The sequence below is a fragment of the Delphinapterus leucas genome, chromosome 11 (assembly GCF_059928025.1).
Source record: "Delphinapterus leucas isolate spDelLeu-1000000601 "Yukka" chromosome 11, BTC_Dleu_Yukka2, whole genome shotgun sequence".
Lineage (NCBI taxonomy): Eukaryota > Metazoa > Chordata > Mammalia > Artiodactyla > Monodontidae > Delphinapterus > Delphinapterus leucas.
The window spans coordinates 21,142,756-21,168,231 of NC_143139.1; the positions used below are offsets into that span (position 1 = coordinate 21,142,756).

At 39.6% G+C, this 25,476-nt stretch overlaps 1 long non-coding RNA gene across 2 annotated transcripts in view; it reads right to left on the reverse strand.

Moving 5' to 3' along the window:
* LOC149747966 (uncharacterized) overlaps positions 1–25,476 on the reverse strand; it is a 298,930-nt gene that overhangs the window by 173,311 nt on the left and 100,143 nt on the right. Inside the window, exon 4 of one of the 2 annotated variants that reach the window (XR_016394886.1) lies at positions 25,270–25,448. The exons of the other annotated variant lie outside the window; for it this stretch is intronic. This is a non-coding gene — a long non-coding RNA (uncharacterized LOC149747966). The remainder of the gene's footprint in view (positions 1–25,269; positions 25,449–25,476) is intronic. 2 annotated transcript variants of the gene reach the window in all.

The window sequence follows — 25,476 nt, forward strand, 5'->3', positions numbered from 1 at the left end:
GTGACTCTTGGGTTCCAACCTTGAACATCTGGGTGGCCACTGGTGGCATGCATTGACATGGGTTAAGACCAGAGACTGGGAACAGATTTGAGGGAAGGATAGAGTGACTGAAATCAAAAATCCCTTGTAATGCACTTTTTGTGGATTTACTCTGTCAGAATTGGCAATAAGCAGAAATCCACCTACAAATAACCTCATTGCTGATCCTGTTTGAGCTGTGAAATATCTGCTTTATAAAATGAAGGGATTACAAAACTAAATACTGTAATTATTCCTCTCAACCTGGTATAACAATAACCATGTGAGAACTGTAATGAGTCTCACTTAATGCACAGCACATTCTGAGCTTCTCAGAGGCAAGTACTGAATATGTGTGGAAAGCTCGTTAGATGCAGTAGTGTTAAAAATAAGAGGAGAGGTCTAAACATAGTAGCATAGTTTCCTCTGCACAAAATACTATCTGTAACAGATTAACAAGTGACCTTGTTACTGTTCATGGATCCTGGCCTAGTTTGAGTCTGTGAGCATTGAAGCAAGTAATTTCAGAAATCTCACAATCTGGAAAAGTATCATTGCCTTATTTGAAGTAAAGTCCATTGTATTTAGGGATGAGATTCTTCCCCTTTTCTTTGACTTCTGTGCTGTTAGAGTTGAGGAGACTCCCACAGTTTACACATGGATTTACTTAGTTCACGATCTCGACTAGAGGACAAATGATTTATTGTACAAGATTATTCATCGAAGGCTAAACATGGCTCTTCCTGCCATATCAGTTCTTCCGTTGCATTAATATTTCAATGTTTTACATGAATTCATGTATGGAGTAATAGTTATTGACCAAATTTCATTGTCCCCTGATGCATACATCAGCAAATCTTCAGAGGTCTGAAGTGGTGCGATATATAGCCCATTCCTGAATGTCTCTAGAGAAAAGAGACTTCCCAGTTGGATCAATTCAAAAACATTAAAAGTCTGTGTACCATGTATGAGAAACTGTGTTAGGGGCCAAGGATACAGAGTTTGTGTTGCATCATGTCTCTATAAACTGCCTCAAACTCCCCTTATATTTTTTTATATCAGCTAATATTTATTGAGCGCTTAGTGTGTTCCAGTAAGTATTTTATGTAGTTTCAAGGAATAACTCAAAGACAGTTATTTTGCATACAAATGTTCTCACATAGGAATAAGATGATCAGCTTGTGCCAGTTTGTCTGGGACTGCCTCTGTGTTTTTTGTAATTGAAATGAAATTCATATAACATAAAATTAATCATTTAGAGTATACAATTCAGTGACACTTAATACATTCACAATGTTGTGCAATCACAATCCCTATCTAGTTTGAAAACATTTTCATCACCCCAAAAGAAACTCCCTCCCCCATTAAGTAGTCGCTATCTATTCTCACATCCTCCAGCCGCTGGCAACCACCAACCTGTCTTCTGTTTCTATGGATTTACCTACTCCTGACATTTCACATAAATGAAATCATGGCATAATGTTTTAGAGGTTCAATATTGTAGCAGGTATCCTTTCAATGGCCAAATAATACTGTGTTATGCGTATATCCTAAATTTGTTTATTTGTTGCCAGTGGATGGACATTGGGTGGTTTCCACCTTTTAGCTACTGTAAATAGTGCTTCTATGGACATCGTGTACAAGTATTTGAGTACCTGTTTTCAGTTCTTTGGGATATATACCCAGGAGTGTAATTGCTAGATCACATGATAGTTCTGTGTTTAACTTTTTGAAGAACCACCAAACTGTTTTCCACAGTGGGTGTACCCATTTTACATTGCCACCAGTAATGTACAAGCATTCCAATTCTCCACATCCTCGCCAAGATTTGTTATTCTCAGTTTTTATGGGTTTTAGGGGTATTTGTCTGTTTGGTTTTTTTTTTAAATAGTAGTAATCCTACTGGGTGTAAAGTGGTATCTCCGTGGTTTTGAGTTTCATTTCCCTAATGCCTAATGATGTTAAGCATCTTATCAGGTGCTTATTGGCCATTTGTCTATCTTCTTTGGAGAAATGTCTATTCAAGTGCTTTGTACATGTTTTAATTGGGTAGTTTGTCTTTTTGTTATTAAGTTATAGGAATTGTTCCTATATTCTCAATACTACACCCTTATCAGATATATGATTTGCAACTAATGTCTCCCATTGTGTAGGATGTCTCATCACTTTCTTGATAACATCCTTTGATGATCAAAAGTTCTAAATACTGGTGAAGTACAATTTATCTATTTCTCCTTTTGCTGATTTTGGTATCATATCTAAGAATGCTTTTCAAATCCAAAGTCACAAAGATTTAGGCCTATGTTTTCTTCTAAGAGTTTTATAGTTCTAACTATATTAGGTTGTTGTTTCATTTTACATTAATTTTTGTATATGGTGTGAGGTAGTGGTACAGTTTCATTCTTTTGCATGTGGATATCCAGTTATCCCAACCCCATTTGTTGAAGAGACTATTCTTTTCCCACTGGACTGTCTTGGCACCCTTGTCAAAAATCAGTTGACCATAGTGTGTGGGTTTATTACTAGACTCTCATTTCTATTCCATTGGTCTACATGTCTGTCCTATGCCAAGACTCAAAGTCTCACTTCTTGAAGTAGAGGTGGGTAAGGGCGGAGAAAAGTTCATACAAAAATACACATAGATTAAAAAACACAGTTACTACCATTGAGGAGCTCACAGTCTAAATCAGGGATGCACAATCCTTAAAATTATACAAAAAAAATTCATGAATGGACAGATCACATTTATCGATGGAGAAAGATCCATAGTTTTCCTGAGGTTCCCAAAAGTGTGTATAACATAAACAAAAAAATAGGAATTAATTAAGATAACAGCTGTTTCAGTCCTAGGTATATATTAGAATCTCCCAGGAAGGTTTTAACAACTAATGATTCTTGGGACTCATACCTAGAGATTCTGATTCAATTGGATGGGAGTTGGGCCCATGTTATTAACATTTTTTAAAAGCTCCTAAGTAATTAAAATTTGCTGGGAGTGTTGAGGACCCCTGGTCTAAAAGGAGAGTCATCATTATACATAACAATGTAGGTTATTACATATTATATAAATAATTGCAATATAGTATGATAAATGCTAAATATGGAAATTTACAATAACTATTTTCTTTTTCCCTAAGATCTCACAAATTATAATTGGGAAATTTCTGATATAATAGAAAGACTGAGAGAAAATTTAAGATAACTTTTAACCCAAATCCCTGTATCTTTATTTTTCTCTGTTTCTGGAAGCTGCCACAAAATGTCTTGGTACTGAGTCAAGTTTGACTGCAACGATATGAGAAGGCCTGAGCCAGGTCCATCAGCTAAGCCCCTCCTGGGTTCTTGCACCTCAGAAACTGTGTAAGATTATAGATGTTTGTTGTTGCAAGTGACACAGTTTTGGGATTGCTATGCAGCAACATACAACAGTACAGATGGTAAATAAATATTCAAACACATTATTCAAAATAAGCACCCTTTCCATAGTTGATCCCGTGTGTAGAAGAAAGACAATGGTTGGCCTTGGGCTCAGGAACCTGGGTTCTAGTTGAGCCCCATCACTTGTTCTGTGAAATGGGAATAATAATGTTTGTCTCCTTGGCCAGAACTGCATCACTTGTCCACAGCTAAAGCAATTATGACTCTTCCCTTTCAGCTCAGGTTGGGGCTGTTCATGAAGTGTGTGACTGAATAGAGGAAAGTTGAAACATACACCGCATCAGGGTCTACTTGGAGAAAGGTTAAATGTTTTCGGAGTAAGTGACAGAAACCATCTCCTGCCATCACATAGTAACACAATGACCTTGAACAAATAGCCTCTCCAAACTTCCCGGAACAGAAACAGCTGAAGACCTGAGTATTTACATTGGGATAAGTAAATAAAGGAAATGAATAAATATAAAAACTGAATTTAAAAAGTGTTATATGCCAAAGAAGATATAGAAATATAATTTTGATATAGCTTCCAAAAGTATTCTGTACCTGTCATATATAATTTAGACGAGAAGCTTTGGCCATCCCTTTTGTAATCATCTATGGCAACAGTAGGAATGAACTATGATATAAATGTGATGGTAGGTACTACATACGAGATTGATAGTATCCAAACCATCTTCAAATCAGTAAAAATAAATAATATTTTTCAGAAGTTGAAAAGTTGTAATTTAGAAGCTTACTTAGGATCCTTTTGATTCCTATTCAATGAATAATATGGTATCAATAGAGAATGATTTCCTTATGCCAAGAAATAGACACAAATGAAAATGAAAGGGTGATAAAATCTTACTTTCTTCACAAACAGTGAAACAGCAGAGGAAAGTTTCCTATAGACAGAAAGTTGAAACTGAAAGCACACTCTAAGGAGAGTTTTATCAAACACTTAAAATTTTCAGTTTCTATAGATTCCCAAGTTTGCTGCATAAGTTACTTGGGACCCACATTTTTTTAAATAGCATTTTTTTCTGTACTACAAATGATTTTCCATCAATCTTTTTTCCAAAGCTAGTGAAAAGTTACTAGATTTCACCATCCCTTTGTATGACCTGCATTCTACAATATGAGCAAAGAAAACAGCAATAACAATTAACACTGTATGGGCTTTATACATAGTAGTGGAAAATAGATCATCAGGATAGTATTATTTTACAACTTCTCTTAGATATTTGATAGCTCCCCACAGGCAGTGCACAACGGAAGCAAGAGTTTGTTTTAACCTTTTATAGTAGCTTCTCCCCGGGATCCTAGTTTGGACATTCAAATTAGTGTTTCACGCCTCAAGTCATATAAAATGTGGGGTGAGGAGCTGTGGGGGAAGGAATACACATAAGGTAGGGGAGACTCTTGCAAGTATCAAAATATCACGGTGCTAGCTTCTGGAGGTTTTTAATTCCAAGTTCTAAATATGTTTTCTTGCTAGGCAAAACTTGAATTATATACTTGGGTTAGTTTGAGGTATGCTCTTCATTCAAGGACTACCAGGTTTCTATTACACAATATGTCCTGATTGTTTCTCTCTCTAAATATAAGTATAAACATAAAGATATTTTATTTTAGTTTTATTTGTAAGACTGCTTGAGTTAGAATCCTAGACTCACCACTCATTACTTAACCATTTCATGCCTCATTGAAGTGGCATGCCTGTGCTTGCTTGTTTGACCTCTGTAAAATGGGGATAATAATAATATCTACCTTACATCGGAGGTTGCTGTGGGAATTAAATGGGTTCACACCTGTGAAGCACCTAGAACAATGCCAGGCACAGATATTATTCATATTTCTAAAAAAAAGAAAATAAAAGTGAAAATGTACTCAGTATTTCCTCATCTCTCTTTTGTGCAAAAGCTGTTTTTTTACTGGATAGGCTGCTGTGGTTCCTAATCTTGGCGTGAACAGTTTATTTACCCGAACATGTGAAATTCATGGATTTATAGGGTTCTGATCCTTTCACACACAGGCCTCTGGTTTACACTTTAATTTATTATGACAATGACTCAGAATCACTGCCATCCAGCTCCCCTGGCTGCTTCTACATAATGACTTAGTTTTCTGTGTTCCAGCTCATGAGGAACAGATGTTAAAGTGAAAAAATAACACCATAACCATTTCCCTTAATTAGCACCTTTGTGAGTAAACTGAAGAAGAGTGAACCGTCCTAGAAACTAAATTACTCTCCCGTCTTCAGGCTAACCTTCCAGCTCCGCGGGATGAGTCACTAGCCAGCGCAGATAACTCCTCCGCGCCTCGCGCCTCCTCTGTGAATAAATGGGGCCGTTAGTCCTTCAGCTACAAATCTGGCCATTTTTAAGAGCACTTTAATCATTTTCCATTTTTTAAAAGCTGATGTTTTCATACAGTCTTTCTTCTTTCTTTTTCCTCTTCCTCTTCGTAAACACAAAGGGAGATGACTGTGCTTTTCATGCTGTCACTGGCTCAGCAATTCCTCTATTTTTTATGAGCTCCTATCAGGGGCAGCATAAAAATATTACCAAATTAAGAACTAACAAGGTAACCTCTAGGGCAAAAAAAGAAAGGGGGCTGAGGGGAGGGAGAAAACCTTGTTTTATCCCAAGAAGTTACCAGCCAAAATCAAAGATACAAAATGATGATTTTTGTTGTTCTAACATGAAATCAAATATTCATTTGAGAACATTTTTTCCCGGCTTAACATTCAGCATCCCCGGTAAGATTAATTTTAATATCATGAGAGCAAGTTCCAGCATCTCAACTACTTCATTTGCATACTATGATTTCTATATGATTCAGATTCGTATCGCTTTGAATCCCAGGAGCCCCAAATAAATGTAGCATTATCACTGAAATGCAGCACTTTTCTCTTTTTATAAAGATGAATTTATGCTTGAAATAAATTTATTCTAATCCAACTTGAAATATACAGGCACTATCACAGATTCTGAGGACTGAAGAAAACTCAAGGGGTTCTCCAGTCTAAGCCAGACCACTCTTAGGATCCATCAGGTAGAGGGGTTTTAAACCTAGTCTTATGATTCTCCAAGGAAAGAAATTTTGTTAACACCTCCCAATAACTTCTGCAGCTTTGAGCATACAGGGTGTGACTCTACAGTAACGAAACAAAACATATTCCATAAACCATTCTTGAAAATTTTTCATTTCTTAGTCATATTCCACAAAGGGAATTTCTCAGGTCATCAGACCAACATTTTCCTTTTTTTTTTTTTTTTTTTTGCGGTACGCGGGCCTCTCACTGTTGTGGCCTCTCCCGTTGCGGAACACAGGCTCCGGACGCGCAGGCTCAGCGGCCATGGTCCACGGGCCCAGCCGCTCCGCGGCATGTGGAATCTTCCCGGACCGAGGCACGAACCTGTGTCCCCTGCATCGGCAGGTGGACTCTCAACCACTGTGCCACCAGGGAAGCCCCAACATTTTCCTTTTTGCATAATTTTATACAAGTTGTTAGGATGAAATTTTTAACGAGTTCACCGTCTTTTTTTTAGCTTCTCTTATTTTCTCTTGCCTTTAGTGCCTTTCAACAAATGATTTATTATTTACTAAAAATTCTTTGAATTAAGGGATTTATTGTCAAACTGCCTTTATGATGATCTTGATCATTAGAGATCATATTGCTGTCTACGATGTCCTTTAAAAGGCCCATGTTCATTCTCTGATGTAACAGCAAGCAAAAAAGCACACACAGACACACATAGGTGATTGGTGCAAGGTCATGCATAGTTGGAACATTTTTGCTGCAGGAATGCTAACTAAATCAATCCTTTTAGGAATTAACAACAAATGCAAGTTTATGAAAGTCTATCAGCTTTTATAGCTTATAAAATGAACATTCACTTCTCAAAAGGACTCATAAATGTTTTTGTTTCACAAAGAATGTTCATCTTCCTGACTTTCTTTCATATGCTCCTAAAGAGCAATGTGGTTTTGTTTAGTAGGTATTTATTGATACCCACTATTTACCAGACACTGTTCAAGGATGAGGATACAAAGGTGAGAAAACAAGGTCCATGCCTGGTGGAGCCTGCAGTCTTGCAGGAACCACCATTACAAAACACGTCATTTCCATACAAGTGACAAGTGCCACGAGGAAAGCCTCTACTGGAGGATAGGAAGCCAGAGAGACGTGAAGTCAGGGAAGACTTCCTGGAAGAGTTGCTGTAACTAGCACAATTTCTAATTTAATTTTTAAGGAAACAGTCTGTATAAAAGAAATTTTAAAAATACTCTGTGTTTATGGCAGAGAATCTAGTAAGACATATATTGGAGGATGGGAGCAAGGAGGAGGCACAATATTATCAAACTGTGTCACAGACAAAGGGAGAAGAGTTCCTCTTAAAAATGCCTAAGCAGAGTCGGTGGACATCCACTTATCTGCTTCTGAGATTCTGACACCAATTCCAGTGTGTGGGTTTTCTCCCTCACACCAAGCAATTCTCGGACACAAGCTGGGTGTCCTACAATTCAACTCATTTCTGACACTATCTACCTGGAGGTAGCATCAGATTCCACAGGTTAAACCCACAAGACTGCCCCTCCCCCCCACACATTTCAGATGCCAATCACAAGTCCAGGTTGTCACCTGTGCTTCGACTGACCCCCTATATATAGATTATAGGTTTCCATCACCCCCTCCATGGGTTTGATTAATTTGCTGAAGTCGTTCACACAACTCAGAAAAACATTTTCTTAGGTTTATCAGTTTACTATAAAAGGATAAAACTCAGGAATAGCCAGATGGGAAAGACGCGTAGGGCAAGGTATGTGGGAAGGGGCACGGAGCTTCCATGCTCTCTGAGATTGCCACATCTCCAGAGAAAGGAGGTCTTGGAGGGCATCCCAGGATCCATAGAACCCCAAATGATTGTTTCATAATAAACTTTCCTCTTCCAGTATTTGGGAATCAGCTTCTAAATACTCTCAAATTTTGACGCATTAAAGAATAAGTAGGGTCGGGACTTCCCTGGAGGTCCAGTGGTTAAGACTCCACACTTCCAATGCAGGGGGTGCAAGTTCGATCCCTGGTTGGGGAACTAAGATCCCACCCACATGCTGCACAGCGCGGCCAAAAAAGAATAAGTGGGGTCTCTGGCTTTTGTGTTTGGTACTGTTTTCCTATGAGATTCTCATAGGAACATCCACCTAATGTAAGAAGCCCTGGTCAACAGATGTGATTGATTTGATTTTGGTCTCCTTAGGTGCCATGCACATGCTGTATAAGAAACTGGAGATTCTAGACAAAATAACAATACTAACAAAGCACACCCATATTTGATGAAAGTTTTTAAACGCAGCAGCCGTGTCTGTGCCCACCCTTACTCTTTGACCTTTCAGTGTGCTTGGGCCTTTTCCAACTGCCAATATTTGCATCTCTGGCCTGAGGACTGAGGGCCAACCTGCCCACATACCTAACAAAATGGAAGGACCAGGAATGAACAACCTCCGAAGCAGCCCTCAACCATGTCCCAGCTCCCTGCCTCTCAGGCTGGGTAATTCTGAAGCTTGTGTTTACACCGCTCACTAGAATTTACCAAGAGAAGTAAGCACTAGTCACTCACTTTAGTAGCTGCCTTAATAATGCACCTTTTAGGGCTTCCCTGGTGGCGCAGTGGTTAAGAATCCACCTGCTAATGCAGGGGACACGGGTTCGTGCCCCGGTCTGGGAAGATCCCATATGCCGCGGAGCGGCTGGGCCCGTGAGCCACAACTACTGAGCCTGCGCGTCTGGAGCCTGTGCTCCGCAACGGGAGAGGCCGCGACAGTGAGAGGCCCGCGCACCGCGATGAAGAGTGGCCCCCGCTTGCCACAACTGGAGAAAGCCCTCGCACAGAAATGAAGACCCAACACAGCCAAAAATAAATATAAAATAAATTAATTAATTTTTTAAAAATGCACCTTTTATTGGCTGCCTTCCTCTCCCTGTATTATTTCCCTGCTCCCCTATTGGTGTTTCCTGTACCGCACAAGCTGCACTCAAATACTTATCTCAGGGTCTGCTTCCAAGGGACTAAATCAAGAGGACATGACTCATTAAGTATAATGGTATCTTCATGTTCAAATAGTATTTTATAAGTACACAAAATATACAACCCAAATTGCAAAGATAAAGAAAACAAGACATTTTAACAACAACTATGTTTTCTAAAGCATATTAGAAAATAGACATATGTTCAATTGCCTAATTTTGGTCCCAGAAGCATAATGTGGAGTGTACATATTTGGAGGAAACCACAGTAAGGGCTGTCACCAAGGAAGGACAGGTTAGTCACCTTTCCAGGCACAAGGGCAGAGAATGGTACAGATGGAGAGAGAGGTGTCAAGTGGAAACCAGAAGAGAGGTGTTGCTTTTTTATAAGTATGTTAATGTAAGCATGCATACTGAAAAATACTGGGGGACCGGCAAAACCCACTGCCCCTCCAGCTGATTCTGATCAGAACAGAGTAATTAATCAATCATGACACGTTGATGTGCTGGAGCTAGCTCGGACCAGCTCATGAGAGCCTGAGACCTGACTGCTAATTTCAGGAATTTTGCAAGCCAGATGACTTCATGGTGTAGTCTGAAATAGACCATGGTGGGAGTATCTGCACCACAGAAATGGGCAAATGCTATAAAGCAGGCTTCCTTTTCCCCCAAGAGCCAGTCGTTAACCATTTACCAGCACACCATTGAATCCTGACATTGTCATATTCACGTTTATTAATTAGCCAACCTCACTACAACAAGGAAGCCAAGGACTAAGAGTAGATTGAGACTCACTTCCTTGGTGCCTTGTAAAACTGTAAGAGATCTGTAAGAGATCAAAGAAGATATTGCCTAGATAATTGGTCTTTACATTGGGCTTTGCAAATGCTCAGGGGTTTGTATACACGAATAATTTTAAGGGACTCAGTTTCCAGATCTTCAACTTTCACATGTGCTCTTTCTAAAAATTGGTTTGCCTGAGAATGAGGGTACCTCTCCACAGGCTTTCTCCCGTTTTACAGAAGAAAGGCATACCTACACACACATACACACCAAATCTCACTACTGGGCATTTCCCTGGGGTGTAAAAGTCTCCAAGTCCCCAAACAAAGGTATACAGGGAAAGACTGTACTGGGAGAAGCCTCCTTCGTGATTAATTAAGGCATCTTAAGCAGGGCCTCCTATCTTTCCCGGTTTTATATATTTATCTGTTAAGGTGAGGCTTGCATTAAAAGGAAGGTATATTAACCCATTTTGTAATTTTTCTGAATTCAAAACAACTGAGGAAATATATCCGTGGCATTGATTCTTTTGATTGTAGTTAGAGTGCTTTGCAGGACTACCAAAAAATTTAAGATACTTTGGAAAGCCCCACGGCTATAAATTTCACATGCCTTCTTTGCTGTTCCATGTGCTTTATTTCATAAGGTAATTAAAACGTATTTCATCAAATCATATCGTGAAATAGTTATCCAATTACAGCTCAATCTTCATCTCATTTTACAAGATGTTCAATACTTTCTATCTCCTAGAAACAAAAAAAAAGAACTTATTTAAATATAATTTTTAAAAATATAGATGTCGGTTTTAAAATGATCGAAAGGTGCATAGTTTTTTTAAAAAAAAAAATTCCTCTCGTCAGGAGTAAAGAAGTTTGGCGCTGTGGCCCGAGGTTACTCTCACAGCTAGCCTGGAGAGTCCAGAGGTGGATTAGACGGGGCAAACAAACCCTTCCAGAATACCCAGAAGTAAAGAGAGAAAAGAATCCGTTTGAAGAGTTTAGTAATTCACTGCAAATGTTTCATTACAGCTGTTATTTTTAAAAAGTGCCTTCATTGATGTGTGAGAAAAAAAAAGTCTGTGGAAAAGGAATCTAGAAAACAGTAGTTTTAAAACATGGTGAACTTCTTTGAAAATGATTATGTGTGTATATATATATTCAAATATATAAAAGTCAAAAAATGACGTGTCATTTCGTAGAAGAAGATCTTGAGCAGAAAAAAGAAAAACCTTTGATATCTATGAAGAGTCACTAATCCACAGCCAAGAGTATATCTCATCACTTTGTTTTTTCAAGTGTTCCCAAAAGTCAGCTTTTCTTAGATCCTGTGATCTAAGTGTGCTTGATGTAAGCTCTCCTATGGAGTCATACCGGATAGTAAATGTCTGTATTATTAATAGCATCAAAGCAATAAATGTGTTCCTAACATAGGTGAAACCTGGGTATTTACGAGGCACCTGCACAGCCTTTAAGGCTGCTGGCAGAGTATGTCGAATTGTTTCTTCTAAAAGCATCCACTAAAAATAACCATTTTTTTCTTCTTTATTAGGAATTCCAGAAGTTATGGTTGCCTATGAAATCAAAAGCATGTGGGAGTAAAATGTGTATTCTTCCAGAAAGTTCCTCCGAGCATTCAAGGCGATGTATTTGTGGCCCTTCATACCGTGATGGTGGTAGCCATTTATGTTGATTGTTCCAATAAAACTCTCAATTTAAAGGTAACTTATTTTGGCAACTTGATGATTACATTTAGTCAGGTTGGAAGTAGGAAGGCAGATAAAATTTCCTTGATCAAGAAAAAAGAAAATGTATTTTTTTAAATCAAAAAGCAGGCAATCTCAGTGGCAACACTTTATCCAAATAACTACAGATGTTGCCTTACTCTTTGGGCGTTAAACAGTATAAAGAATGACAAGAAATAAACTCTTTCTGTTCTAGTGGAAAGAATCTATTCCTATTCTGTTTTCTAGAAATGAGAGGAATAATCTATCCCGGCAGTTCATCTACTTGTGTGCCTAGGAAAACTTATTTAAAAATTCTTTCCTCTTGCAAATGGGTTCAGCAGTATTGATTTAGTCACTGCTTCTTACATCCAGGGCATGAAATCAACTGATAACTTATGTGCTCCGCGGGGGCTGGAGAGCACAGAAGAGTTCAGGTACCCCTTCCCCTCACTCCACTCTCCACCCTACCCCGCAAACTGTCTTGGCAATTATCTTGGGATCTCCCTTCCTTGTCTTGGGAGGTGATAATGTATATATGCAGAAATAATAACTTCTCTGCACAAGAACAGCACCTTTTTAAAGGCAGCATTTTATCTCCCTCTCCCCCCATGTTAACTTGGGGGCTTTAGCTGGGAGGGAAAGCAGGGAAGGTGGTTGGCCGGTTCTCGGCACTGGCACCTCCCACTACACCCTGGGGGTAGTAGCTGGCCTTCCTGCTGCTGTCGGTCTAAATGTAGAATGTGAGGTACGTGGTGCTTTTAATCCCCCAATGATGCAACAGGAAAACTCCCATTTCACATCCTGTTCCGTGTGGGCTGATCTGGACAAGTCGCTGAGGCAGCCCCCTGCCCTTTGGTCCACTTGAGAAAGGGTCCTGGACTCTCGCTCCTGCCTCGTTGGATGCTCAGTCCTCCTGACTGATATTTGGCAATGGTCAGGCAACTCCCTGGTCCTCGTCAGCTCCAGAATAAGACCTGGTACGTAGTACATTTCTCCTTGTCATCACAAAGACCAAAACTCCTCATTAACTCAGCTGCTCTGATAACATCAAAATATACCACAAACTGAGTGAGAGGGAGAGACCAAGGAGCAGAATGTTTGCTGACAGCTCAGATCTTCTGTTCATTTTCCCAAGGATCCCCTGCATGTATCCCAGCTCACCTCCCCCTGAAACAGCCTCCTCTGGGTACCCATTTTATAGTGCAAACCAGAATACTCTGAAATTACCCCCCATCCTTCCCCAACCCCTAAGGAAAGAACATATTGGACTCCCTTGGTTTATGATTACTTTTATACTTATCTAAAAGACCTATGCTTTTCCCCAGGTGATAGATTCCTTTTGATTTCACTAACTGTGTCAGATTATTTAAATCTCATCACCTCAAGGCAGAAGTCCACGAAGTTTAGCGGTATCGTTCTAAATTGCACTAGAGTTAAATATGTAGATACCTGTTGCTGTCACAGATATCAAAATGTATGTGTTAATGGAAGGCAACCTATGGCAAATTGCAAACAACTGCCCAAGGCCCTGTGCTTTGGGAATCACAGAAAACACTGATGCTTGGGTAGCAACTGAGAATATATCTATTGGGGGAAAAGCAACAGCTGGTTAGTTAATGGGGTGCACAACACAAATATCTTGATTACATAACCAATCTGTAATTTCTAACAGTATCACCAAGGAAATGGGGTAAGGTTACCCATTCTTCAAACACTTCTTCCTCTACAATGTTTATAGTAGTAACATTGTTGCCCTTAGTGGTTTTATTACCGAGATTCAGCCTGTTTCAAAATGTAGACAGAGGAAGGAAAACAGATGAAGAGATAGATCTGTATGAAGTGACTTCACGATGCTGAAATTATGGATCTGTTATAAATGAGCTTCTAAGTGGCTACGAGAAGTGAAAGTAAATGACAAAATGTGTCTCTCTTTTCTCTAAAGTTTATGTTGTGAATGAGTAAAGGAAGAAATTGAACTGCCTAGGAAACCCACTGCGTGGTTCCAACCTCTTTCTAAATATTGCAAATACAACATCACTCCATTCTTCAACTATATTCTATGTACAGGTACATTGAAGGTTTGTAACTTTGATTTATTAATTTACCTGTCTTGATAACCAATCGAGATTGTTATAAATCATTGTATTATATAGAGATAATCTCTAATTTGGTTTTCTGGTGGCATAGAAGAATTAATCTGTCTTTCCCCAATTAAGTGTATCAATAATTTCTTAGAAGTAAGTTGCCCTTCAGAAAGATATTTAGAGAGAAAAATTAGAATCTTATTCCCTAGGAATTTAATGAAGAACTTTGGGTGGGTCACTTTACCTTCCTGAATCTTAATGTCATTCATATAATGGAGATAATAATAATGATGATGATGCTTTATTATAACCTAAAAGGACTATTATTATGATTGCTATGGAACACTTTATAAACTATAAAATCTGATATAGACATTAGTTACCTTCAAAATCCTGCTATAAGGCTCTGTACTCTCCACATCGACCTATATTATAATTGAGAATGATTGTCAACTAGGTATGTATTTCCAAAGATATAATCATGTACACAGAATGTCATATGTCTATCAGGATCGTTTCTAAACGCAGCCCTTAAAGTAGTGCTGTATTTGAAGGTACTTGGCACATTTTAACTAAGTTAATAGCCCTCCAGCTTCAGAGGGTCCTGTAATTCTTGTGTTGCTTAGCTATTGCTCACTGGAGGCTAAAAGAATTAAATCCTGAGCTGCAAGAGCCATATCAGGAATTAACCAGTATGCTCCAGGCACACAACTCTGTGCCTCTTCCAGAGAAGCAGGAAGTAAAAGTAACAGCAAAAGCTGATCCATGGAGCCCTTACAGCTGCCTGGCACAGTGCTAAAGGCTTTCCAAACACTTCCCGCTTAGCGCTTACGACAGCCCTAGGACATAAGTATTGTTTTCCCTATTTCTGAGATGAGAAAATTCTAATTTTCTGATAAGGAAAGATCCGGGACTGGGGCTCATGATTGCTACACCATGGTTCTACCCAGTAGATAGGAGCTGTGTCCTTCTAAGCACATTTAAGGGTAGCTTGACATTAGTTTATCAGGCCCAAAGATAGAGCTTTTGCTTGGACTTTTGCCTCTTCACACTTAGGACGAGGAGAGAAGGAAGATAAAACAAAGCAGGTCATTTTTTCTGCTCACATTTTTAAAAGGTTTCAGAGTCCCAGTTCTAAAGGGAAGGTGGGACAACCTTCCAGATTTAGTTGGCTTTGCCTCTCTTTCACACTGAGATGTACCCAATGACAGCCCCCTCATGAAAATGTAAGCAGCACAAACTCTCCAGAACATTTGTCCAAGCGCAATAGCACTTGTGCTGCATTCCCCAGTAACCTTTTGAAAATCTGCCTGATATTAAAGAGTTGTTTTTCCATCTGCAACACTCCAATCATAGCAGCCTGTGATGAATTTGCTTTTTGTTTTTGTTTTTTTTACATTTTACCCCAGTAAATGAAAAGAATTTCAAGGAGTGAGAGACAGTGGAGGCTAATCTTTACCACCTGGGTGATTTCACTGCACAGGGCAGCAAGGGAACCCGACTTCAGCAGCTAAATCCTGCACCAGCTGATTTGCAATTACGTGCAGCCTCATTCATTCCGGGCTGTCAGAGAAGAGCACACACCAAAGCCTCATCACACTCCTGTGCCCAACAAAGTAGAATGAGTGCCAGTGAAGAAATGTCATAGAAGATGAAGCTACAGGATCCTGGAAACTTAGAACGAATGCTTAGATGAGGTTTCTTTATTCCATCACTCAGCCAGGAGTCCCATTTGTCTAGACATAACAGATAACACGTTTATCTACTGCTGGGTGACAAATTGCCACAAACTAGCACCTTAAAGCAACATTCATTTATTATCTTGCAGTTCTGTAAGTTGAAAGACTCATGGTTTTGGCTGGGCTCTCTGCTTAGGGTTCCACAAGGCCAAAGTCAAAGTGCCACATAGGCTGAGCTCTTATCCGGATGCTCCGGAGAGGAATCTGCTCCCAAATGCCTTCAAAAGGTGGGCAGAAGACAGCTCCTTGTTACCTAGGGCGGAGGCCTCCATCTCCTTGTTGGCTCTTAGCCCAAGGCTGCTCTCAGTTTCTAGAGACCATCTGCATTCCTTGTCACGTGACCCCCTCCATTGTGACGCCAAAAATAGTATATGAACTCCTTCCTGCTCCTGCCTTGCAACTCTCTTCCTCTTCTGCCATCAGCAAGAGAAAGCTCTCTGCTTCTAAGGGTTCCTGTAATTACACTAGACTTACCTGGATAATCTCCCTTTCTAAAGGTTAACTCTGCTATATAATACACCTCTTTCACAGGTTCCAGGGATTGGGGGGCATGGAATCTTGGGGGACCCTTTTTAGATTTCTGCCTACGACACTTAGCCAGTAGAATTAATAAAAATGTTGTTAGGCTTGTCATATCCTCAAAAGATAAAGATATTGTAAGTATAGGAAGAAGCAGTTAGAAATAATATTGAGGGACTTCCCTGGTGACGCAGTGGTTAAGAATCCACCTGCCAATGCAGGGGACACGGGTTCAAGCCCTAGTCTGGGAATATCCCACATCCCGTGCCGTGGAGCAACTAACCCCGTGCGCCACAACTACTGAAGCAAGCACGCCCTAGAGCCCGCAAGCCGCAACTACTGAGCCCGCATGCTGCAAATATGGAAGCCCGCGCGCCTAGAGCCCGTGCTCTGCAGCAAGAGAAGCCACCGCAATGAGAAGCCCGTGCACTCCAATGAAGAGTAGCCCTGGCTCGCTGCAACTAGAGAAAGCCCGTGCACGGCAACGATGACCCAACGCAGCCCAAAATAAAATTAAATTAAAAAAAAAAAAGAAAGAATATTGAGAATTATGTCTAAATTTCTGGACATGAAACTTGCAAAGTTTAAATGGTGTACTGTTTACATTCCAAAGAAGTATCTTAAAGAAACCAACCATGGTCCTTTGAAGAAAGTAGCAACAATTCTTCAGCAGCCAATTCTCCTGAATACATGACTTTAGAAAACGGTGCTAAAATATCCAATCTTGCTCTACAAAAAATAAGAGGCCACAGCTGTCCTGCTGACTCCACACTTTTAATTCGACAATACCTTTATATCCTGTCTTTCATTCATAGCTAATGTCTTGAAATCAGCCTGAACCCATCTTGCACTTCATCTCCTGACCTGTTCCCCAGGTCCTGAGCCCTTGACGCAGCTCTGTTTGCTGCCTTCTATCACCCATCAGGCTCCTCTGGGACTAACGTAGTAGCTTTTCCCTGACCAGGTCTGCACTGCTTTTGGCTACTCTGTAAGCAGAGTGTCAGGAACTCCCTCTCTGCTGAGATGGGGGACCCTTGTGATTGAGCTCTCTCAGCCTCACACCACCTGAAAAGAAAACCTACTCTGTGCAAAGAATAATTGGTTCTTTCCTGGCTAACCTTATAAATCTTTTGAATTCCCTTGTTTGCCATGCCACTTTTATGCACTTTGTTCTTCCATTTACATGTGATAAAAATATATCACATTATTTATTTTACTCAATTGCTTATTTAAGATGACTTGTGTCTCCTTTATCACAAGGGTCGATTTATCTCTTGCAGGTGGACAACAAGGTACTAGCAAATGTTAAAATGCTTTGTGAATTATTTGCCTAGGGATGATGGCAATCATGGTATTGAGGTGTTCTAGGTAGATATCCTAAACCAATTTAATGCCTATATATTGCCCAAATGCCCAAACCTATGAGGTTATTAAGATGAGCCCAGGTTTATAAATGGTAAATTACCAGCCACGTTGCTGAAAGCTGAGAAGTTAATAGAAGTAAGAATTTTGAGGTGCTTTTTTCTGTATGGCTGGAACAAAAGTTGCTCCTAGCTAGTTTCCTGGTAAGTACATCCCTTGCTTCCTGTACACTCAAGCCCATCTCTGAGGCCAGTGTCAGGAGGTTTGTTTTTTTTTTTTCTGGTCATTAAACATGGATTTTGATTTTGATTAACAATTGATGTATTCATGCAAGTATAATGAAGTTTTCTTCCTGCATTCATTTTTTTTTAAATGTGTTACCTATCTTGGCTTCCTAAGCTGAAATGCAAGCCCTGTTAAATTCCACACTTTTTTGTTTATTGGGGAATCTTTATCAAAGCAGAAAACTTCACTTCAAAAATAACTTTTGGGAATCTAAACATAAGCATAATTTTTTAATTTTTAAAAATAATATTCTAAGTATTCTTAGCCACAGACTGAAAATTGTCTTATCATCGTTTAAAATATTTTTTAAGGAATTTTTTCTTTTTTAAAAAAATTTAATTAATTAATTAATTTATTTATTTTTGGCTGCATTGGGTCTTTGTTGCTGTGCACAGGCTTTCTCTAGTTGAGGTGAGTGGGGGCTACTCTTCATTGTGGTGCGTGGGCTTCTCATCGTGGTGGCTTCTCTTGTTGCGGAGCACGGGCTCTAGGCATGTGGCCTCAGTAGTTGTGGCTCGCGGGCTGTAGAGGGTAGGCTCAGTATTTGTGGCACACGGGCTTAGTTGCTCCCCGGCATGTGGGATCTCCCCAGACCAGGGCTCTAACCCTTGTCCCCTGCATTGGCAGGCGGATTCTTAACCACTGCGCCACCAGGGAAGCCCCACCGTTTAAAACATTTTGTTTCTTTTCCCTCTACGTCATCAGGTAAGTTCTCCTCCATTCCAGATAACAAAAGTGAAGCAGTATGACAGTAGACAGAATCATTTCCTGCTAATATTTCCAAGAGCATCAAAATAAACTTAAGGAGCAGGCAGGTGGAAGCCTTTCAGGGGTGGAAGCAAAGTCACTACCAGACCTTTGCCCTGGACTTCACCCTGCAGAATCCCTGTCAGATCTTCCCCCCCACCCTGCCTACTGGATCCAAAATAAAACTTTGTAGCCAAAACATTCAGTGACAGATGGCTCACTTCATTGCTGTAATGTTACCCTTTGGGTCTCTGAGGGGATGATTCCAGGAATAGAAAGCAGGGCAAATACAGGAGTGGATGTATAACAGAATCTAACACAAGTTAAGGTTTCTCAAGTTGCTGATGGAATCAAGACCTTCCCTCCTAAATTCTTTACGTTGAACAACAGGGAGTGGTACCTCCCTCTCTCCAAATTGTAATTAGTACATAGACTGAGGCATGGGTCCAATGCCCCTTCTGACCCTGACCAGCTTGGTGATTTTTAACCTGCTCCTCAATTTCCTCATAAATAAAATGGGCATCATAATAGTATTGATACTTGCCTCTAGGATTTAACTAAGTGCCCAGCCTAAGTTAACTAAGCCTAAGTTAGTTGAGCCTAAGTGCCTAAGCACTCAAAAATGGTAACTGTTCATACTTTCTTCCCACAATTTGATTAACTTGGCTTTATAGAAAGGAACGACGCATAATAGAACATAAAACAAGATGCACAACATAGGAAACCTACCAATGGAAATGATCTTTTGTTAAAATTCCTAATTCAGATAGGACTTAAACAAAATTAGAGGAAAGCCAGCATTTTATTATGTTATTACGGAATCAGGGGATTTTCCCACTGAAACAGGCCTTAAGAAGCAATTAGTTACTCTTTTCACAGTTGAGATCTCTAAAGCTAGAGGGGAGATGGTGACTTACTCCTAGTCACATCGAGTCACATCGAAAAAGCTCCCTTGATCCAATTTCTCACATTGTTCATCAGAATTGCTTCTAAATTTCATTTTTTGTTTGCTTTTCTTTTTGAGAAAACGTATGAATTTTTTCTATCACATGCATTCACAAAGTTGTAATTCACGAGGGCCCTGTGTTTTTTGTTTTTCTAATTTGGCATACCCTAATCTTTTCCCAGAGGCCTATATGTGTGCTGCCCTTTTCTAGTTTGTCTGGCATCACTGCTTCGCCTTTTGGCACCTAATTCAACATACTTTTATCACCATTATCTGAATAGTACCACCCCATCCGAGCGTGCTTCACAGCTACCCTTTTCTGCTCCATGCCTGTGCCCGGGTCTGCTTTCCTGTTACGTTACCTGTCCATCTGTTCCTAAAAAATGCCATGAGGGAGTTACGGTGCTTCACATAGGTTTTGAAAATCTTGACCTTCATTAGGGGTTAGTCACTGCATATCACTGGATTTCTAACTTCCTTTCTTCAAAATTCTTTCCCAACCGAAAACCACACGAAATTAACCAGGTTCACGTTTTCTAAGATACCTTCACAAGATTTTGCTCTTACTATGATTTAGGCTGAATGCTCTTCAGAGTTAATCACTGAGTGCCAGAATCTTTACATACATTACTTTTAATTTTATAATAACCCTATGCGTTAATGAGTGCTATTATCCCCATTTTATAGATGTGGAAACCAAGAATCAGGGAATTTAAGTAACTTCCCCAAGAGCCTGTAGTGCAGGAAATGCCTGCCTTTCCCACTAAGCCAGGACGCCCAAGAGGGTCCTTTGGAGGACACAGCAATTGTTCTCAAATATTAGCATGCATGAAAGTTATCTGACATGTTTATTAAAAGTGTATACCACAGAGTGCATCCCCCAAATTCCAGACTCCATCGTCCAGATTCTGATTCGGTGGGTGGACCCAGGCTCTGCCTTTCAACAAGCTCCCTGGGAGACTCTGATGCAGGCCATCTGCACAGCACACGCAGCTCAGGAGAGATGCAGCCTGGCTCTGCATTCCCAACTATGCACCAGCTCCAAACCAGGCACCACATTTCCTGCTTTTCTTCCCCTTAACAGCTATAAGTTAAGTGCTGAGATTCACATTTATAACAAAACTTAAGCTGTGTGGGGTTTTCCAGAATTCAGGTTTAATTGGGAGGCAGAATTCTAGCCTGGGGATCAATAGGACTGTTTCCTCTGTCTCTTCCCTTTACTGACTTCTCGTACGTCATTTGATCAAATAACTTAAACCTCATTGTGTCTCATTCTTCTCCTCTGTAAATGGAATGTGAAAATTGATGTCCACTACACATCGTAGAAGACCTCTAAAGGGGAAAACTGTGACCACGGGAGAAGCGTGAAAAGCTCCAGGCAAAGAATGTGTGAGTCCTCAAGATGAATTACCCTCTTACAAGAGGGGCATGTTGATTTTTATCATGGTTACCATTTACTTTACAAAACAACCATTTGGCATTTGTGAGAGTGGAGGGAAGTAGCTTGCAATGCACAGGTTTTGTATTCTTGGAAAAGTGATTTGAAGTCTATGCGCCTCATTTTCTTCATGTGTGAAATGGGAGTAAAAGTATTATCAGTCTCGTGGAGTGTTAAGCTACTTCATGCTTCACATAAATAAGCTTCGACAAACTGCTCAGCCCAGATATTTTTATTCTCAAGTGCTTGGCTTCAAACTATTGATGATATCAGCATATTCATTCTCAAGTCCCTGCTATATGCTGTGAGATACTGGGTCCTACAGAAAACAAATATGATACTGTCCCTGCTCTTAGGAAAGTTACTCTCAAGCGTATGAGACACTCTTACATTATACCTAATGCAACTGAGTTGGGGGGACTTTCACAGTGTATTATTAAGGGGGAAAAGCCCCTTAATACAAAAAGTGTCTATAATATGACCCTAGTTTTTAAAAACAATTTTAAAACAATGACTGATTCCTCCATATTTTCATATCACACATTGTAAACACACATATAAACATATATATATATTTACAAAATACATACTTTACTAATTATATATATATATATAATTAAGTTGTTTTGGAGAGATGAAATAAATAAATAAATAAATGAAAAAGAGAAGAAGGAACACACAGAAAAACCATAATAACAAGATAATTTTTTAAAAATATAGAGATGTCCATGATAAAAGAATATATGTGATATGACCCCATTTAAATAAATTTGCATCTACATGTGTACATATGTGTGTGTAAGTGTGTGTGTATGAAATGCATGAAAACATAGTCAAAATACTAGCAGTGGCTACTCAAGGTATTGAAATTTAAGTGATCTTAATTAGGTGATCTTCTGTACTGCTAGGCTGTTTCTTACAATGGCAAAAGTTATTTTTAATAACTGAAAACCTGGGACTTTGTCAAGATATTTATTATTGTACATGATGAACTGCTTTATTTTGCTTTTCTCAAATTATCCCTAAAACGTATGAATTACTTTGAAATGATAAAAATTATATTCTTTAAAGTGGTATTCTTAGTAATGATAAAGCACAGTGAAACAAAGATATTCTCGATAGAAGGCTAAAGCTGCTTCATTACCCAAATAAAGCTGCCTACACAATGAACTTGTTTTGCCAGAAGAAATTCAGTTACTGAACTCTCCTTTCTCTTTTTTCTTTTCCTTCTGTTTTCAATTACGTAAATCTTGGATTTGTCGAAAGAATCTAGCTTTTTAAAAACTTTGCTGTATGGTTTCACTTATATTTTTCCAACTTATTATAATTTTCTACAGCTTATCATGTCCAAAACTAAACTCATTACCTTCCTCCTCCCTCAACTGACTTCTCTTCTTATCTCTTTTTTCAGTAAGAATGTCGCCCCTATCCTCGAGTCACCCAAACTGGCTATCTGGGGAAACCCTGCATCCTACTTTTAGTTCATTGTCACTTCTGTAGACACTACATCTTAATATCAGACCACTCTTATCACATCTCTTCCTCATAGCTACTGTCCTCATTGGTTCTGCCTAAACTGCAGCTGTCATCTTTAAATCAGTCCCCCGTCTCCACTTTGAAACTGTGATGAAGCAGGAGAACGTCTAAACTTCTTTACACGCTACACGAACTGCCCGCCTATCTTTTCCTTGAGGAAACCATCTTCCCCAAACATGCTGCCTTGGGGACTTTTGGTCACAGCGCTCTCACTCCCCGTGATGCTACAAGCCAGGCAGTGAGAACCCCATCCCCCTAGACTCCATGCCTGGTTCAGAGAGAGGCATATGATAAGAGTAGGGTCAGGCATTCTGTCCCAGGACTTCTCTGCTAGAGTAAGAAGAAAAACTCTCTCTTGCTTTTAGTGGGTCACAGATTAATTTAGCGAATTCCTCTGGAAGACTTATTTTCTTGAAACTTTCTTGGAGGCCATATTCAAATAGTGTAGACACAAAAGAGCAAGTCATTTCTTTTGGTTGTCCTATAAATAGGCATATATTTTCTCTTTCTTAAACTATTTTTTAAATAAATTTATTTTTTTTTATTTACTTTTGGCTGTGTTGGGTCTTTGTTGCTGCACGCGGACTTTCTCTAGTTTTGGCAAGCGGGGGATACTCTTCGCTGGGGTGCCATGCGCCGGCTTCTCATTGCGGTGGTTTCTCTTGTTGTGGAGCATGGGCTCTAGGCGCATGGGCTTCAGTAGTTGTGGTACGTGGGCTCAGTAGCTGTGGCTCACGGGCTCTAGAGCGCAGGCTCAGTAGTCGTGGTGCATGGGCTTAGTTGCTCCACGGCATGTGGGATCTTCCCGGACCAGGGCTCGAACCCGTGTCCCCTACATTGGCAGGCGGATTCTTTTTTTTTTTTTTTTTACAATGTGAAAATGTCATTTCTTTTTTTTTTAACATCTTTATTGGAGTATAACTGTTTTACAATGATGTGTTCGTTTCTGCTTTATAACAAAGTGAATCAGCTATACATATACATATATCCCCATATCTCCTCCTTCTTGCGTCTGCCTCCCACCTTCCCTATCCCATCCCTCTAGATGGTCAAAGATCACCGAGCTGATCTCCCTGTGCTATGCGGCTGCTTCCCACTAGCTATCTATTTTACATTTGGTAGTATTTGTAAGTCCATGCCACTCTCTCACTTTGTCCCAGCTTACGCTTCCCCCTCCCTGTGTCCTCAAGTCCAGTCTCTTAAGTCTGCGTCTTTATTCCTGTCCTGCCCCTAGGTTCTTCAGAACCTTTTTTTTTTTTTTTAGATTCAATATATATGTGTTAGCACAAGGTGTTTGTTTTTCTCTTTCTGACTTACTTCACTCTGTATGACACACTCTAGGTCCATCCACCTCATTACAAATAACTCAATTTCGTTTCTTTTTATGGCTGAGTAATATTCCATTATATATATGTGCCACATCTTCTTTATCCATTCATCTGTTGATGGACACTTAGGTTGCTTCTATGTCCTGGCTATTGTAAATAGAGCTGCAGTGAACATTGTGGTACATGACTCCTTTTGAATTATGGTTTCCTCAGGGTATATGCCCAGTAGTGGGATTGCTGGGTCATATGGTAGTTCTATTCTTAGTTTTTTAAGGAACCTCCATACTGTTCTCCATAGTGGCTGTATCAATTTACATTCCCACCAACAGTGCAAGTCCAGCATTTATTGTTTGTAGATTTTTTTGATGATGGGCAGGCGGATTCTTAACCACTGCGCCACCAGGGAAGCCCTAAATAGGCATATATTTTCATCCAGTTTGGCAACCAACTCCAATTTTCGAAAGGTAACCAGGTTAGTGGTGATTTATGATGACTTCTACTTTATTATCAGTGTGGTGGTTCCAGAAAAAGGGAAGCTATTAATTCTAATTTCTAATTTCAACTAGGCTATAAATGTCTTCATTTTTTCACACTCCACATTATAGGATTATCATAGAAATTGTTTATTTTTTGTTCTACCTTTTTATTGATAGATAACATGCATTAAAAGTATACAAAGTGCACAGCTCAATAAATTTTCAAAACTGAAAACAACTTTTTTACTGTATATTTTTATGCACAAAAATAAAATTTAATGTGTCTAAGGTCAGGGCCATGTTTTCATTTTTCTCAACCCCTAGCTTAATCCCACACCCAACTGTAATGCCCAACGTTGATGTCACTGTCCTTTACCTACCAGACAAAGACATTCTATACCCAAAAGTCATCAGGTAGAGGGGTTACTCCAGCGTATTAATTTAACAATAATTATTAATGTAGAACAATTATCAAGCGCTTATATGTACTATTATTATCTCAGTTTTATAGATCAGGAAACTGGTGGACAGAGATTTAGAAAGTGACTGAGATCAAATAGCCAGTAAATGGAAGAGAGCAAGACTGCAAAGATAAAACTCAATTTCCCAAAAATAATTTATACCACCTAATTCCTCCACTAGGAAAACTACCATTTTCACTGAGACTGAGAAAAAACTCAATTTTTCTTAAGACCAAGAGATAGAATCCACTTTCCTTTAGTAAACATTAGCAGTGATTCAGCCTTGGATGAGGAGAGCAGGTGAGTGAACTCTAATAGTGTTTAAAATTCTCCAAAGAAGACAAGGAAGAGCATATGTTAGAGATTACAGACTTACTTTTTATTTGTGGGCATCTTCCTGCATTTCTTACTGCATCCAGATCACCTCTGCAGTGCCACCTTCTTTTCTATGTAGCTCCTTGTATGGAAGCTTTGGGATCCTTAATTTGGGAGCTCTTCCTGAAGGGTGAGATGGTACTTCTGAGTGGGCAGCCTGCCTCTCATCTCTCTAAATGCCTGTCATTTAATTACAGAAGGATGGATG